Source organism: Podarcis erhardii (assembly GCF_964252035.2).
Source record: "Podarcis erhardii genome assembly, chromosome: 4".
NCBI classification, from domain to species: domain Eukaryota; kingdom Metazoa; phylum Chordata; class Lepidosauria; order Squamata; family Lacertidae; genus Podarcis; species Podarcis erhardii.
The window spans coordinates 105,987,584-106,004,005 of record NC_138508.1 but is presented as its reverse complement, the minus strand read 5'-3'; the positions used below and the strand labels follow the sequence as shown (position 1 = coordinate 106,004,005).

At 40.4% G+C, this 16,422-nt stretch overlaps 1 long non-coding RNA gene across 1 annotated transcript; it reads right to left on the bottom strand.

Moving 5' to 3' along the window:
* Nucleotides 1-1,687: 1,687 nt before the first annotated feature.
* On the bottom strand, nucleotides 1,688-15,198 carry LOC309339926. The gene is made up of 3 exons (XR_014155665.1): nucleotides 14,236-15,198; nucleotides 3,610-4,118; nucleotides 1,688-1,901 (listed from the first exon to the last, which is right to left on the bottom strand). It is a non-coding gene; the product is annotated as an uncharacterized lncRNA (long non-coding RNA).
* Between the last annotated feature and the right edge of the window lie 1,224 nt (nucleotides 15,199-16,422).

Here is a 16,422-nt window from a genome sequence, read left to right as displayed (position 1 = left end):
GGATAGTTGGACAAAATTGAAGCTTTCTTTGTTAGGCCGAATTGCTGCTATTAAGATGAATGTATTGCCAAAAATGTTGTTTTTGTTTCAAACATTACAGATTGTGGACAAAACGGAGTGCTTCCGGAAGTGGCAGAAAGATATATCTAAATTTGTCTGGCAGGGCAAAAAGCCCAGAATTAAGTTTAAGATATTAACAGATGCGAAAGAAAGAGGTGGCTTTGCCCTGCCAGACTTAAAGTTGTACTATGAAGCCGCAGCTTTCTGTTGGCTAAAAGATTGGCTACTTCTCGAAGACACTGACGTGCTGGACTTGGAAGGTTTTAACAATGCTTTTGGTTGGCATGCATACTTATGGTATGACAAAGTTAAGATCAATAAGGCCTTTAAGAACCATATTGTCAGGAAAGCACTGTTCAATGTCTGGACGAAATATAAAGACTTATTGGAAAACAAAACTCCAAGGTGGCTCTCACCTCTGGAGGCTAAGGCCCTAAAAAGACCCAATATGGAGGCCAAATGGCCAAAATATTGGGAATTATTAGAAAAAGATGGAGACAATTGGAAATTGCAGAGTTTGGAGAAAATGAAGGATAAGGTGCGAGACTGGTTACATTATGCTCAGATTAAAGAAGTTTTTAAAAATGATAAAAAGTTAGGGTTCCAGGTGGAGAAATCGAAGTTAGAAACAGAATTGTTAGAACCCAAAACCAAGGTACTATCTAGAATGTATAACTTGCTGCTAAAATGGAACACACAAGACGAAATGGTTAAATCGGCTATGATAAAATGGGCACAGGATATTGGGCATAACATTATGTTCGAGGACTGGGAAAGGTTGTGGACCACTGGGTTGAACTTCACTGCATGTAATGCTCTGAAGGAAAATGTTATGAAAATGATATACAGATGGTACATGACCCCAGTCAAACTTGCCAAAATATACCATTCGTCTGACAATAAATGTTGGAAATGTAAAGAAAATGAAGGAACATTCTTTCACCTCTGGTGGACATGCCCTAAGGTGAAGGCCTTCTGGGAAATGATATATAATGAGCTGAAAAAGGTATTTAAGTATACCTTCACTAAGAAACCAGAGGCCTTCCTTCTGGGTATTGTCGGCCAGAAGGTGTTAAAGAAGGATCGAACATTTTTCATGTATGCAACAACGGCAGCAAGGATTCTCATCGCAAAAAATTGGAAAACTCAAGATTTACCCACACTGGAAGAGTGGCAGATGCAGCTGATGGACTATATGCAACTGGCCGAGATGACTGGCAGAATCCGAGACCTGGGAGAAGAAAAGATGGAGGAAGACTGGGAGAAATTCAAGATGTATCTACAAAAACATTGTAATTTGTTTGAATGTTAAGAAGGATGCTAGATTATAAAAAACTGGCCACCACTAAACTAGACTTAAATTTGATGATAAGTGAGACTAAAGAAAATATAAAAACTTTATTGGAAAAAGTGTTAAATTATATTGGAATGTGTGGACATGAGATTGTAAACAAGTTGATAATTTGTTTGGAAAAATTCTTTTTTTAATGATGTAAATGGGAGAGGGGGACGTGAGGGAGTCCAAAGAAGTGAAGAATTTGTTGTTATAAAAGTAAGATTGTTTGATGTGTGCATTTATATTTTAAAAAAACCTTAATAAATATTTTTTAAAAAAAAAAAAACAAATTGAAACAGTTTCTCCCCCATTCCTAGATGAGGGCTTGTTGTTGTTGTTGTTAATTTTTAGACGCCCATTGTCCTGTGGTTTCCCCTTCTCCCCGAACAGCAAAGCCCCATGCCATGTTGCAACCTGCTGTTCCAACTTTCCCCAGTTTTCAAAGAGGCTTGCAGCAGCTAAAACTGCAATTGAGGAAAAATGCACATGTCAATCTTCCTTATACCTGCCAAGCAAGTTAATAAATTATTTGAAAGTGGTCAGTGATAACATCGTAACTCATTATTAATTTTAGATAGATTAAGCCAGGAAAAACAACAACACATCAAGCGGAAGGGTTGAAACTAATTGCATTTCACTAGCTGTGTGTTTTTGTGGGGAAATGTTCAAACACATCACCTCCCACTTGAAGTCTGAAGTGGTGCAGTCCAGGAAACATTTTGCCAAGTCCACAAGCCCCATTGTGGTCTGGATATGTCCCCAGTCACATTCCCACAGCCACTGGGTGTGAGGACCTGGTCAGCACACAGCACTACTTCACCTGCTGGCTGGATCATAGCCTGCCTATAAATTGGCCAATCACAGGCAGGCTGAGGCACAGAGCCTCCTCAGGGGCAGGGCCAACCATGCCAGCAGGCGTCACTTGGGTCTGCGCCAGGGGAATAAATAGCGCATCTCACTGTGCCCCCAAACTGTCAGTTTACCTGTTTGGATCTGAAACCCTCCCTCCGTTCATTCAAAGGTTTGCTTTTATGCTAAGACCTTGCTATGGAGTTGATTGGCTGACACATTGGCAGGGCTTTTTCCCCTCATCAAGTTGGCTCTGGCCATGTGGTTTTCACCTACCTCATAGCAATTGTCACAACTTTGCAGAGTTAGGCATTGGTTATGCCTTAATTTTTGGGCAGAGGGGAAGTTGTAGCCTCTGCCTCCCACTTCCTGGGAAAGGGTATCCCGTTGAAGGGATCTGTGAGGAGTTGCTTTTGTCCAGATGCCCAAGTGTGGGCTAGGGCCACCTCCTGGGGGATACCCCTATTTGATTTAGGTCACAGATCGACCCTATGATACACTCCTAGCAGACATGCTGGAGTTAAAATGGTGTGCCTAATGCTTAAGCCAAGCAATAAAGTTGTGGCCTAATTTTGACCCAATCTTCCATTACAACTGGTGTCTTGTCTGGTTATTTATCACATTGGGAGCAAGAGGGTCATGGGGCCTTGGCATGCAAATTGTTGTTTGTGTAACGTAGCCTAAGGAGAAATCATGAACAGCACTGGTGATCCAATATGACAGAAGATTGAAACCCTGATCTCTAGCTTCCTTCAGGACACCACTCTTTGTTAGGACTGAAGTGTTACTGATACTGAGAAACCACATTGGGAGGGGAGGGGAGGGGGGAGAGAGAGAGAGAGAGAGAGAGAGAGAGAGAGAAAGTGCAGTCTAGTTTGGACATTTGTACTTTGGTGTGCTCTGTCATGTCATCTATTAGAAGGACATCACCCCCAGATTGTGATTAGCAGATGTCCGAGGTTTCATGTACAAGGTTTTAGAAGGAGGGGGAGGAGGAAGAGGAGGAGAAATACTTATCATAGGGACTGTTGCATAGCCAAGCGGGACCTGAGAAGTATCCAATTAGTGTTCATTTGTATTCAACAGATGTGAAGCAACAATTCTTATGCTAATAAGCTGCCTTGTTGTTAAGCAACAATATTATTCTGTTGTTCCTTGGTGAGAGAGTACCTATACAACATATGGTTATTGGGGGTTTGATGTTCCCCTTCCTATGGAACTTTATCCAATTCCTGTACTAGATCACTTTCCATGACTACATAATCGCATGAGCACTGTTCCAGAGTATTTTTCATTCTCATGTACATTATATCAATTCGGAAAAAAGATTGGTTAATGAAGAAATTACACATCTTTCTACTTACGAGTGTTTGTTGAATTAATTGGCTGATGAAGAACTGTAGTTGCCATCTGGAAACCCTGTTCAGCAGTTCAGAGTTGGACATCAGAATTGGACATGTGCCGATTAGACAAAGCTTTACAAGCTTGATCTCTGCTGGGTAAAGTCTGGAACCGTGACTTATTCAAGGACTTTCAGAGACTTCAGTTTGATAGTTTTGATGTTTTGCATTATTTCATAAAGTTTTCTATACTCTTATTGTTTCTGGCCATCGTGTTCCTTTCGATATTGCTGAGGACAGGGACAAGCTGCTTGGGAAGGGTGTCTGGCCACATGCCCCCTTTGACCCTTGCCCACCTTGCCTTTGTAGGGCTAGCTGAAGACAGTCGACTAGTTAGGTCCAGGGAGTGAGCCTAACCAGGGACTGAAGCACTGGGGCAGGCATTTTAGTTTAAATATAATTGCAACGCATGTTTGTTTGTCTCCCAAGATTTCCATCAGCTCCAAGGGCTCAAAAATCAGTGGAAAAATCAGCTGAAAGGAACAGGAGGAAGAAAACCAATAATAAAGTTCTTCAAAGTAAGGATTTTATTACTTTACTGCAAGTGTTATCAGATTCTTTTATTTGTTGCATACATTCATTCATTTATTTGTATGCCACATTCCCCAGTTCAACCCATGCTCACGGCAGATTACAAGCATGAAATAAAACATAACTGTAACATAACAAAAGTAGTTACAGATGCGCATAGACACCACCTTATACCGTAAACCTACTAACCGACAAGCATATCTACATGCCTCTAGCTACCATCCCAAACATCCCAAACAGTCCATTGTATATAGCCAGGCACTACATTACAGCCGCATCTGTTCCAATTCTACAGACAGAGACCCTCACCTAAGAGATCTACAGCAAACCTTTTTAGAACTAAAATACCCAGCAGATGAAGTTAGACAACAGATCAACAGAGCCAGACTGATACCCAGAGAGAACTTGCTGCAAGACAGACCCAAAAAAGAAAATAACAGAACACCTCTAGTCATCACATACAGCTCCCAAGTTAAAACAGTACAACGCATCATCAGAGATCTACAACCTCTCCTGGACAATGACAGTTCTCTTTCTCAAGCTCTGGGAAGAAGACCTTTCATTGCCTACAGACAGCCACCCAATCTTAAACAACTCCTAACCCACAATAATACTACAACCAGACTTAACACGGACACTGGCACCAGAGCCTGCAATAAACCCAGATGCCAACTTTGCTGCCACATACACCCGGACAACACCATTACTGGCCCCAACAACATCACACATACCATCTCGGGACTATTTAATTGCTCATCGTCTAACATTGTGTATGCCATCAAATGCCAACAGTGTCCTTCAGCTCTCTATATTGGACAAACAGGCCAAACCTTATGCCAAAGGGTAAACGGACATAAATCTGACATCAGGAATCACAAGACAGAGAAACCAGTAGGAGAACACTTCAATCTTCCAGGACATTCTATACAAGATCTCAAAGTAGCTGTTCTATTACAAAGGAATTTCAGAAATAGACTGGAAAGAGAAGCTGCTGAATTGCAACTTATTACCAAACTTAAAACCATGGAGAGACCTGGTCTGAACAAAGACATTGGATTCTTATCTCATTATACATGACAAAGCCATTTATCACCTTCTCACCCCTTGCTTTTTCCTGTAAGACCTATTGCAGTCGTTAAGAGTCGTCAACAGGCTCATCACTGCTATCTGCCAATCACCCATTCCCACCACCCTTCTGAGTAATACCCCTCCCCACCTTCTCACTATATAGAAGGGTCTGGTGACTTCTGTTTCAGTGTATCTGAAGAAGTGTGCATGCACACGAAAGCTCATACCTAGAACTAACTTAGTTGGTCTTTAAGGTGCTACTTGAAGGAATTTTTTTATTTTGTTGTAACAAAAGTAGTAACGGACAATAAACCAAATATCAAGAAATACACAACCAAACTGAACAATTTCCACATAAATCACAAGAAGTGATAAAACCAACAGCAACTCCCCCAATAGAACCCCTGAAACAACACCCCAGCCCAAGTTACTATTTATTTGTGTTATTTATTTATTGCATTTATATCCCACTGTTTTCTTCAAGGACCTCAAGGTGGCTTAGATGGTTCACCCCTCCTCATTTAATCCCCAGAACAACTCTGTCAGGTAGGTTAGGCTGAGAGATTTGAACCCTGGTCTCCCCGTCCAGCACACTGACCGTTGCACCATGCAGCATCCTTGGCTTCCTTTGTGGAGTCCGTCAGGAACCCGCCCTCCCAGGCCAGCTGGAAAGGGTGCAGGGTAGACACAATGAATGAATGAATGAATGAATGATCCAGGACTGACCTGCTGGGAGCCTGAAGGGCCCTGACCTGCTTCTCTCCTTGCTTGGGGTGGGGCCTGACAGGCTCCATAAAGGAGTGCTCCTGCTGCACAGGGAGGGCTCTGTTTTTGTTTTGTTTTTTAAAATGCTTTAGTTTTTTATCTATGTCATTTTAAATTGTGTTTGATATTAATGATGTATTCTTAGTTTTAGATTTTATGATTTATGTGGAAATTGTTTTCCATTTGGTTGTGTACTTTTTGATGTGTTTTATTTATGGTTTATGACTTTTGTTATGTTGGTAATTATGTAAATCTTGTCACGTTGTAAGACGCCTTGAGCATTGTTTTAACTATGGAAAGGCAGCATACAAATAAATTGATGAATGAATGAATGACTCACAGCCAAGATGGTCTACTATTCCAGTTGAAAATTATCTGGACATTTGCAACCCATAAACCCTAAAGGAAAGTGGGGAAGAGAGTCTGCCGCCCGCCCCCCCGAACTGGTAATCTTTTTCAAGAATTGTCAGCCTTAAAAAAGACAGAGAATATTTAATAACTAAGAATGTCACCATACCCCTGAAAAAAGCTAGGAATTATGTTCTCAATACCCAGCTTGAAAGCCAGGTACACATTAGCCAATCATTTCTTTGATGGCCTGAGATCTCATACCCAACATCTATAGAATAGACAGAACTGTATGATTGGTAGATGACATTCCCATCCTGAAATGCTGAATTGTGCGTGAGTGTGTGGATAACAGCTATGGATGGGACCTCAAAAGGACACTTTAAGAGAAAGGTAATTCATGAGATTGTACTGTCTTCAGTAGCTATGATGGACAGGATTTTAAAATTATGAAGAAGAAACTGAAATTGTAGAAAGTAACTCTTGCCAATCAACATTTTTTCCAGCAATTTTAAATAACATAAATTATTCTTTCTCTCTTAAGACTTCACAGTATAAAAAATCAGGATGACTTTATAGCTTAACATTTTGGGGGGGGACATGTAAAGAACTTGTGCAAATGAATAATATGGAAGAGTGTGCTCCCTCTTTCAGGCTGAGAGCACACTGTGCTTTTAAAGCACATTCAAAGAATTCTGGGCACTGTAGTTTATCCCACACAGTGTTATAATTCCCAGCAACCGTTAGCAAACTACAGAGCCCAGAATTCTTTAGGGGAAAGAATGCCATCTGAATGTGCTTTAAAGGTATCCTGTGCACACAGACTCAGTGACACATTGCACCTCCATATCATGAATGATTGGAGTCAGTTCCACTTTCATGGTCATTTGAAGACTGCATTATTGTGTACACCTGAATTAATGAATGAAGCATCATAGACCAGACTTTTGTATCCCTTCAAACACAATGCTGTCTGTTTCTTTATTCCGATTCGTCATCAAGTTTATAATCAGTGCTTTTTTTCTGGGGGGACGCAGGGGTACACATACCCCTAAACAATTTGTGAATCTAAGTTTGGCCTCATTGGGCAGTATTTCAATACGAGTAGGAAAATGAGGTACCCCTAAACATTTTTTTTAAAGTAAAAAAGCACTGTTTATAATAATGTGTAAACTATCCTATGATGTAGACCAAAGACAACCTGTTACTCAAGAGAGGTACAGTCAGCCTCTTGCTAAAAAGCTATAAAATTTCACCCATCATATCCACTGATTAAGACCTTTCAAACTAAAATGTGCCATAAGCATTATTGAATTCTGGGCTCTGCAGTTTGTTGGCCCATAAGAAACAATCCAAAATTAACAGTTGGGCAATGCCTTTTTCAGGCAACTCAGCATATCACAGAATAGTGTGCAAGCTTTTGCATTCTCCAGAACTTTTCTATGGGTTTAAATGATAAACTTCCGGAGGCGGAGCGAACGGCAATCGCTGCCCTCTTCTAATCGCGAAGAGGGAGCTCCGCGGAAAAGGGTCGTCCGCTACGGCGAAGCGGAGACCCTGCTTGGGAAACCACAGGCAGCAGAAGCCTGTGGCCGTGGGACTCAGCGGGCACCGTTAGCGCCCCCCCCCCGAAACTGGGAAGGAACCCCGTAAGGGGCTCCGGAAAAGTGACGGGGCTGGCGTGGTGCTGAGAGTCGATCGCTCTTTCCGTGGAGTGAAGCTGCGAAGCTGTTGTCGGTGAGCGCTGACCTTTTTCTTGGGACAATCGGCTAAAAAACAACTACCGTGAGTAGGTGAAGTTTAAGAAATTCGGACTTTTGAAAAAATAGGCTTAATTTGGACACCGAAATGGGAGATGCAACCAGGAAGTCCGTCTCCCGGCTCTGCTTAAAGACTCAAAGCAATGACGTTTAATCTGCTCTTGCTTTGAACTATGCTGCAAAAGATTTCTATCTGAGCATCAGACACAGAACCTCACCTTACTTTAAGGTGGAAGAGGAAGAATTTGGCTTTCCCTCTTCTTGTGTGGATTTATAAAAATTTATTGAACTCCTCAAGACCGGGCTGCCAGACTGTTGGAGTTGACAGGCTGTAGGAACTGTCATATTGTAACTCGCACTTTCTGGAGACATTGTTACTTTTTATGATCAACTCTGCAAGTTAAAGGATTTGTAAGGCTCTTTGGACATTTGCAACTGTTATTAATTTGAAGGGACATTTTGTAATTTGAAAAGACTTTGAAAAAGACTTTACAAGTTGGGACTTTTGTGAGAAACATTGTGTCCCTCTAGTGGAAGACTGAAGTTGTGTAACTACTCGGTTTTTTCCCCCATCTTTGGACTTGGGGATTTCCATGGGAATTGCAAACCGTGAGACTGACCTTGGCACATAGACAGCAGTGGAATGAGAGGGAGGACAAGATCAAGCAAAGCCAAAACACAACAACCTAGCATAATTTCACAGCTGCACAGATCATCTGTTCCAACTATTCCTGTGGCACAAGAGGAAGATTTAGAGCAAATAGGGCCTGAAGGAATGGCCACAGGAGGAGATTTTACTACAGTGCTAGACAAAATTTTTGAAAAATTAGAAGGCCTGAGTAAGCAAGTGACTGAACAATCAGCTAAACTTGACCAAAATACAGCCAGTGTCAATAATTTGACCCAGCAAGTTAGGTCAAATGCAGAATCCATTGGGAAATTATTTGAGGCTACTGAAGTAAACCGCAAAACATCTGAGGAGACTAAACAGAAAGTAGAGGCCGTGCAAGAGGAAATTAAACCTTTGCGCAAGCAGATTGGCGAACATCAGGCGTATCTGTCTATGATAGAACTAAAAACTAGGGAAAATAATTTGAGATTGAGGTCAGTTCCAGAACTTGAAAAGGAGGATTTAACTGAGTTTCTGACAAAAGAATTTGCAGAATTTTGGCCTTTGGAAGAGGATAAAGACTTTAAAATTACAAGTGCATTCAGACTTGGAAAGGGAGGGAGGAAGGTCAGGTCAAGGGACTGCCTGATCTCCCTCAGAACGAAGGAAGAAAGAGACAAGATACTGGGTGCGCACTTTCAAAAGATTCTTGAGATTCATGATTTTAGAGTGGAAATCTACAAGGACATTCCGAAACACCTTCTGGAGCTCAGATCTAACTATGGAGACTTGGTGAAACTGCTGAGAGGCAACAGAATCATCTTCAGATGGGAGTTCCCCCAGGGACTATCTTTTAATTTTAGAGGGAAAAAAGTTAAAATCAGAACAGTTGAAGACAAGGAAAAATTCTTGAGTGACTACGGAGAAGTCCTCCAGAAAGAGACTGAAAAAGGACCAGGAGCCCTAGGATCTGGACCATTAAGCTCTTTACCTACACCCTTGGGTCTTGATGAGCCGGAGAAAGTGATACCACCGTCAAAGGGAGAAGAACTTTTGGGAGCCGTAGGAGGAAAATAGACATATCCCAACATGTCTCTGCAACTATTAAGTTGGAACATTCATGGTTGTAACTCCCCTCAGAAGAGGAAGAAGATCTTTCATATATTAAAAAAGGAACAATTAGACTTAATTTGCTTACAGGAAACGCATGTGATTAGGCTTCACAGGAAAGTTTTAATTAACAAAAGATTAGGCCAAGAATTTATCTCATCGGACAGAGTGAAGAAGAGAGGAGTTGTTATATATGCAAAGGAAAGCCTTTCACCAAAATTTCTGTTTAAAGATGAACAAGGGAGAATTATGGCAATTGAAATTCAAATACAAGGAGAAAAATTTTTGATTTTAGGAATCTATGCACCAAATGAGGGGAAGTCAGAATTTTATAAGAAGTTGCATGAGACAATGCTGGACTACATGGACTATAACAACATTATTATGATGGGTGATATGAATGGGGTGGTATCTACAAACATGGACAAAGCACAAAGACAAAACATAACGAAAGATGGTAGGCTACCTAAAACCTTTTTTGACCTAACTGACAATATGGACTTGATTGACATTTGGAGAACCAGAAACCCCTTAGGGAGAGAAGGGACCTTCTTCTCTGAAGCCAAAATGACCTGGACTAGAATTGATCAAATATGGATAACTAGAGGACCGGCACCAAAGACTAGAAAGGTGGAAATCTGCCCCAAAACCTGCTCCAACCATAATGCCGTGAAGATGGAAATGAAGCTAACAGTAACTGGTTCCTTCAGATGGAAGATGAATGACACCCTACTAAGAGATCAAGAGATTGTTAAGAAGGGCCAAAAAGCTCTGAGAGACTATTTTGAAGTAAACCTGAAAACTACAGTTGAAAAAAGAGTAATCTGGGATGCAAGTAAAGCGGTTATGAGGGGGTTTCTGATACAACAGAATGCTATAAAAAAGAGAACTCAAAATGAGAAAAAAGAAAAAATCTTGGAGAAAATAAAAGAAGGAGAGAAAAAATTAAGATCGAAACCAAAGTCACAGGAGATTCTGAGAGAAATTAAATTACAGCAAGTACAATACTCGAAATTGATAAATCAGGAAATTGAGTGGAAAATCAAACAAATGAGACAAAAGACTTTTGAATCAGCAAACAAATGTGGGAAACTGCTTGCGTGGCAGTTGAAAAAAAGACAGAAGTTGAACACGGTTACAAATCTTGAGGTTGAAGGGAAAAGTATCCAGAATCCTGTGGAGATTAGAAAGTGCTTCCAGAGATACTTTAAACAACTCTATACCCAGGGGCCACAGAATGAGACTGAGATAGACCAATTTTTAAGAACAAATGGACTACAAAAAAATATCTCAAGAAAATGAGACAACATTGAACCACAAAATAACAGAACAGGAGATTGAGGGTGCCATTCAAAACATGCAGTTAGGCAAATCTCCAGGACCGGACGGATTAACCTCCAAGTATTATAAGACTTTGAAAGACTATTTAATTCAACCATTAAAGGAGGTGTGCAATGAGATTCTGGAGGGAAAGAAGGCGCCGGAGTCGTGGAAAGAAGCTTTCATCACATTAATACCAAAATTTGAATTTGAAAAGACACAACTTAAAAACTACCGTCCCATATCCCTATTGAATGTGGATTACAAAATTTTTGCAGACATTTTAGCTAACAGACTAAAAAGAGTTCTAAATGAAGTGATACATAAAGATCAGGCAGGCTTTCTCCCAGGCAGACATTTGTCTGATAATACAAGGAACATTATTGACATTTTGGAGTTATTGCAAATGAACATTAATACAAAAGCAGTTTTAATTTTTATTGATGCGGAGAAGGGCTTTGATAATATTTCTTGGAATTTTATGAAGAAAAATCTTAAGGGAATGGGAGTGGGACGGGGGTTTGAAAATGGTATAGAAGCAATTTATTCAGAACAAAAAGCAAAATTGATAGTTAATAATGTGGTGTCAGAAGAGTTCAGAATAGAGAAAGGAACACGACAGGGCTGCCCTATCTCTCCATTGTTATTTATTTCGGTCCTGGAGGTGCTTTTGAACATGATCAGAAGGGATCGGTTGATTCGGGGAATTATGGTCGGAGCTAAACAATATAAACTTAAGGCTTTTGCAGATGACCTAGTTTTGACATTACAGGAGCCAGAATCTAGTACGAAAAGGGTGTTAGAATTGATTCAAGAATTTGGTCATGTGGCAGGATTTAAACTGAATAAACAAAAAACAAAGGTTTTAGAGAAAAATCTGACAATAACGGAAAAAGAAAGGTTTCAGAAGGAGACAGATTTAAATGTGGTTAAGAAAGTGAAATACCTAGGGATCAACATGACGGCTAAAAACTTGAACTTATTTAAAGATAACTATGAGAAATGTTGGTCAGAAGTCAAAAAAGATCTAGAAATTTGGTCAAAATTGAAGCTTTCATTGTTGGGACGAATTGCAGCTATAAAGATGAATGTATTGCCAAAAATGCTATTTTTGTTTCAAACTTTACAGATTGTGGACAAGATGGACTGTTTCAAGAGGTGGCAAAGAGACATTTCTAAATTTGTCTGGCAGGGCAAAAAGCCCAGAATAAAATTCAAAATATTGACTGATGCTAAAGATAGAGGGGGGTTTGCCCTGCCAGACATGAGGCTGTATTATGAATCAGCAGCATTTTGCTGGTTGAAAGATTGGCTACTTCTTGAAAACACTGACATTTTGGACTTCGAAGGGTTCAATAATACTTTTGGGTGGCATGCATATTTGCGGTATGACAAGGTAAAAGCTAATAGAGCATTCAAAAACCATATTGTCAGGAAAGCTGTGTTTAATGTCTGGACAAGATATAAAGATTTATTGGAAAACAAGACTCCAAGGTGGCTATCACCTATGGAGGCTAAGGCTCTGAAAAAACTTAATATGGAGGCCAACTGGCCGAAATATTGGGAGATACTAGAACAAGACCGAGATACATTGAGACTGCAGAGTTTTGAGAAACTAAAAGATAAAGTGCGAGATTGGCTACATTACTATCAAATAAAAGAAGCCTTTAACCTTGATAAAAAAATAGGCTTCCAGGTGGAAAAATCGAAGCTAGAAACAGAATTGTTAGAACCAAAAACTAAGATACTTTCGAGAATGTACAACTTGCTGTTAAAATGGAATACTCAGGATGAAACAGTTAAATCAGCTATGATTAAATGGGCACAGGACATTGGTCATAACATTATGTTTGCTGACTGGGAAAAGTTGTGGACCACCGATATGAAGTTTACGGCATGTAATGCCTTAAGAGAAAATATTATGAAAATGATCTATAGGTGGTACATGACCCCAGTCAAGCTTGCAAAAATTTATCACCTGCCTGATAATAAATGTTGGAAATGTAAAGAAGCGGAGGGAACATTCTTTCACCTTTGGTGGACTTGCCCAAGGGTTAAGGCTTTCTGGGAAATGATATATAATGAACTAAAAAAGGTATTCAAATATACCTTCCCTAAGAAACCAGAGGCCTTCCTTTTGGGCATTGTCGGCCAATTGGTGCCAAAGAAAGATAGAACATTCTTTATGTATGCAACAACTGCAGCAAGAATACTTATCGCAAAGTATTGGAAGACACAAGATTTGCCCACCTTGGAAGAATGGCAGATGCAAGTGATTGACTATATGGAATTGGCAGAAATGACTGGCAGAATCCGAGATCGGGGAGAAGAGTCGGTGGAAGAGGACTGGAAGAAGTTCAAAGAATACCTTCAAAAACATTGCAAAATGTTTGAATGTTAAAATGATGTTTGATATAAAGATAATATGGCATTAGTGTTTTGGTAAAAAGAAATATGTGAAAATGATTTGGGAAAAAAGGGACAAGACCAGAGTATTATTATGTCATGACTAAACAAATGATATAAGGGATTAAGTGATAAAGAATAGGTGATAAATGGCTTAGTAGGAAAGGAAAAGAAACCAAAGACATAATAGGCTGAAATGTATAACAGGGTACAAGTTTGGAAAGAGGGGAGGAAATTGCTGAAATTGATTTTGTAAAGGGGAACACAGAAAAGGGAGATGTGAGGAAGTCAGGAAAGAGGGTTATAAAGATAGTAAGCAAGGAATAATTTTTTCTTTGTCTTTTGTTGTTTCTGTTGTGTTATTTCTGATTGTCTTTTTCTTTGTTTTTTCCTTTCTTTGACTGTGATATTTGTTTCATTATGAAAAACCATTAATAAATATCTATATAAAATAAATAAATAAATAAAAAATGATAAAAAGCCATGCAAATGGGGGATGAGGTAAGCCAGTTACTGGTAAAATCATGGAGTCTGTGTTCTGCCCCAGTCTCCAGACAGAATGTGGGAGGAGGCTGCAGACCTTCAACCTCTGTTAGGTGATATGTGGGTTTCAGGTTGAACACATGGCTTCTGGGAATAAGGAACATGCCACAAACACCCCTTGATACTCACCTGAGAAGAGCCGGTAGCCTGGGCAGCTCATTGCATAGGGCAGACAGATGGGCTCATGGGATGTCAGAAGGGGCAGCAATGAAATAGAAAGCACAAAGAGTTACATTACCCAAACTTCAGGAGCGCAACCATATCACTATCAGAGACTTTCCAAGAATACAAACTCCAAGTCACTGAAAGTGCTGAAGGATGCGGGGAGGGAAGTGAGTCATTCTCATTTTTATTTGTTCTTTTTTGTCACTAGTTAAATTACTTTCAGATAGTAAAACACATCTCTGGATACAATCCCTTATATTGGCAAACTTCAAGTAATAACCAAATGAAACACATTGTTCAAAATCAATACTGCATTTTCTACAGCTTTCGAGCACATGATGAAATGCTCAATGGAATATTCGCATGCAATTGTTGCACCACATTAAGCTTTCATGTTTTATTTAACAGAGAGAGAGAGAGACCTTGTCAAAGGTGTAAAGTGTGTTTCAAGAGAACCTGCAAATATTTTTTATTCAAAAGTCTCTTTAATTTAGAATGTGTGTTAGATAGACAAGTGAAATCCTAGTGTGTCATGCCAGACCCTCTAAGGCTGCATACACAATTAGAACGCTTGATACCCTGATGTCAGAAACAAACATTTTCTCCAGCATTAGTTAATTATGGATCATGTAAGCGGGAATTCCCTGTTGGAGAGAATGGGCACAATTGCTCTTAACAACCAGAAAAAACACACATCTTGTTGCCAATTAAACCATTTGTTTTAAGAACTCTTTGTCGCTCCTTGCCTATGGCCTCCATATCAGTATATCATAATCCCCATCATCATGATCCCATGCTTACAGTCATCCAATAGTTTTTGCTGATCCTATAGGCCTAGACCCCGCTGTGTAGGAATCCCTTGCAGATGACCACAGCACCTGGAGACAGAGAGTCAGGTCGTGCATCCACATCCGTGACCAGAGGAGGAATGACTGCCAGGAAGAGAGCAGAGAGAAGAAATGCCAGGGTGTATGCACCTGTAGCAGCACAACCAAACACCTTCAGCTGCAACAAAACATGTCTCTCCCATATTGGTCTCTACAGCCACAGCAGATACTCTAACTCTGCAACAGTCTGACTTCACCCCTGAATGTGCACTCCTCCTCCATTGTCTCCCGAGACAGATGGATGACAACAACAAAGCCTAGATGAGGATTTCCCCCAGGCAAAGTGACCTCTTACTTCTTTTACAAGATCCAAACTGTCAAAGTTATTGTTGTGAATAACCCAGAAGACGGAGCTAGTTTCTGGCTTTGGCCTCGGGCTTCTAGCTTGTCTGCCATGCTCTTTAATATCTATGTGAAAGCATCCAGAAGTTTGGACAGAATTGTCATCAGTATGCAGATGAGGACAACGTCTCTTCTTTTTACCTACAAATCCCAGGGTGGTGCCTGGAGTTGTGTTTGGGATGGGTGAGGGCAAACAAGCACAATAAGTTAAGACAAGCTAGTGCGACTAAATTATTATTTCTCTCTTAACACTACACAGTATAAAGAACCAGGATGACTTTGTAGCTTAACATTTCAGGGGTAGGGGAGAACATGTGACTGATGGGGGCAGAGATGCCAGTCATGATTAAAGTTGTGCACCCCATGATAAGCAAAGTTTGCAGCTTGGATTTGATGCTATCCGTTCCTGGGTTGGTATGCCAGCAGTCTTCAACAGCCCTTGTCTTGGCCATAATTGACTATCCTAATGCACTCTGTATGGGGCTGCCTTTACAGATCGTTCACAAATTCCGATTGATGCAAAATACACGTGCCTGAATGTCCGTGGGGGGCAGCAGGTTTGAATGAATCACACCCATTTTGTTCCAACTGCACTGGGTACCAGTGCATTTCCAGGCACAATTTAGGAGCTGCTATTAACCTTTGGCTAAATGTTTTGGGCCTAGGTTATCTAAAAAACCACCTTGGCATTTATACATATTCCTGTTTATGAAGATCATCTATAGAGGTCCTTCTTGAGCACTTGCCAGTAAGGTCAATTAGGTTGACAAGCAGAAGGGACAGGGCCTTTGTGAGGATACCCAGAGCTTACAGAGTTAACAGCTCAACGGGAATGACGTCCTGTCACTGGGGGGGTTGCTCGCATACGGGTATTGTACTTTGTTATGTGAACGCTTTTTGGCTGCGACAGGAGAAGCATCAT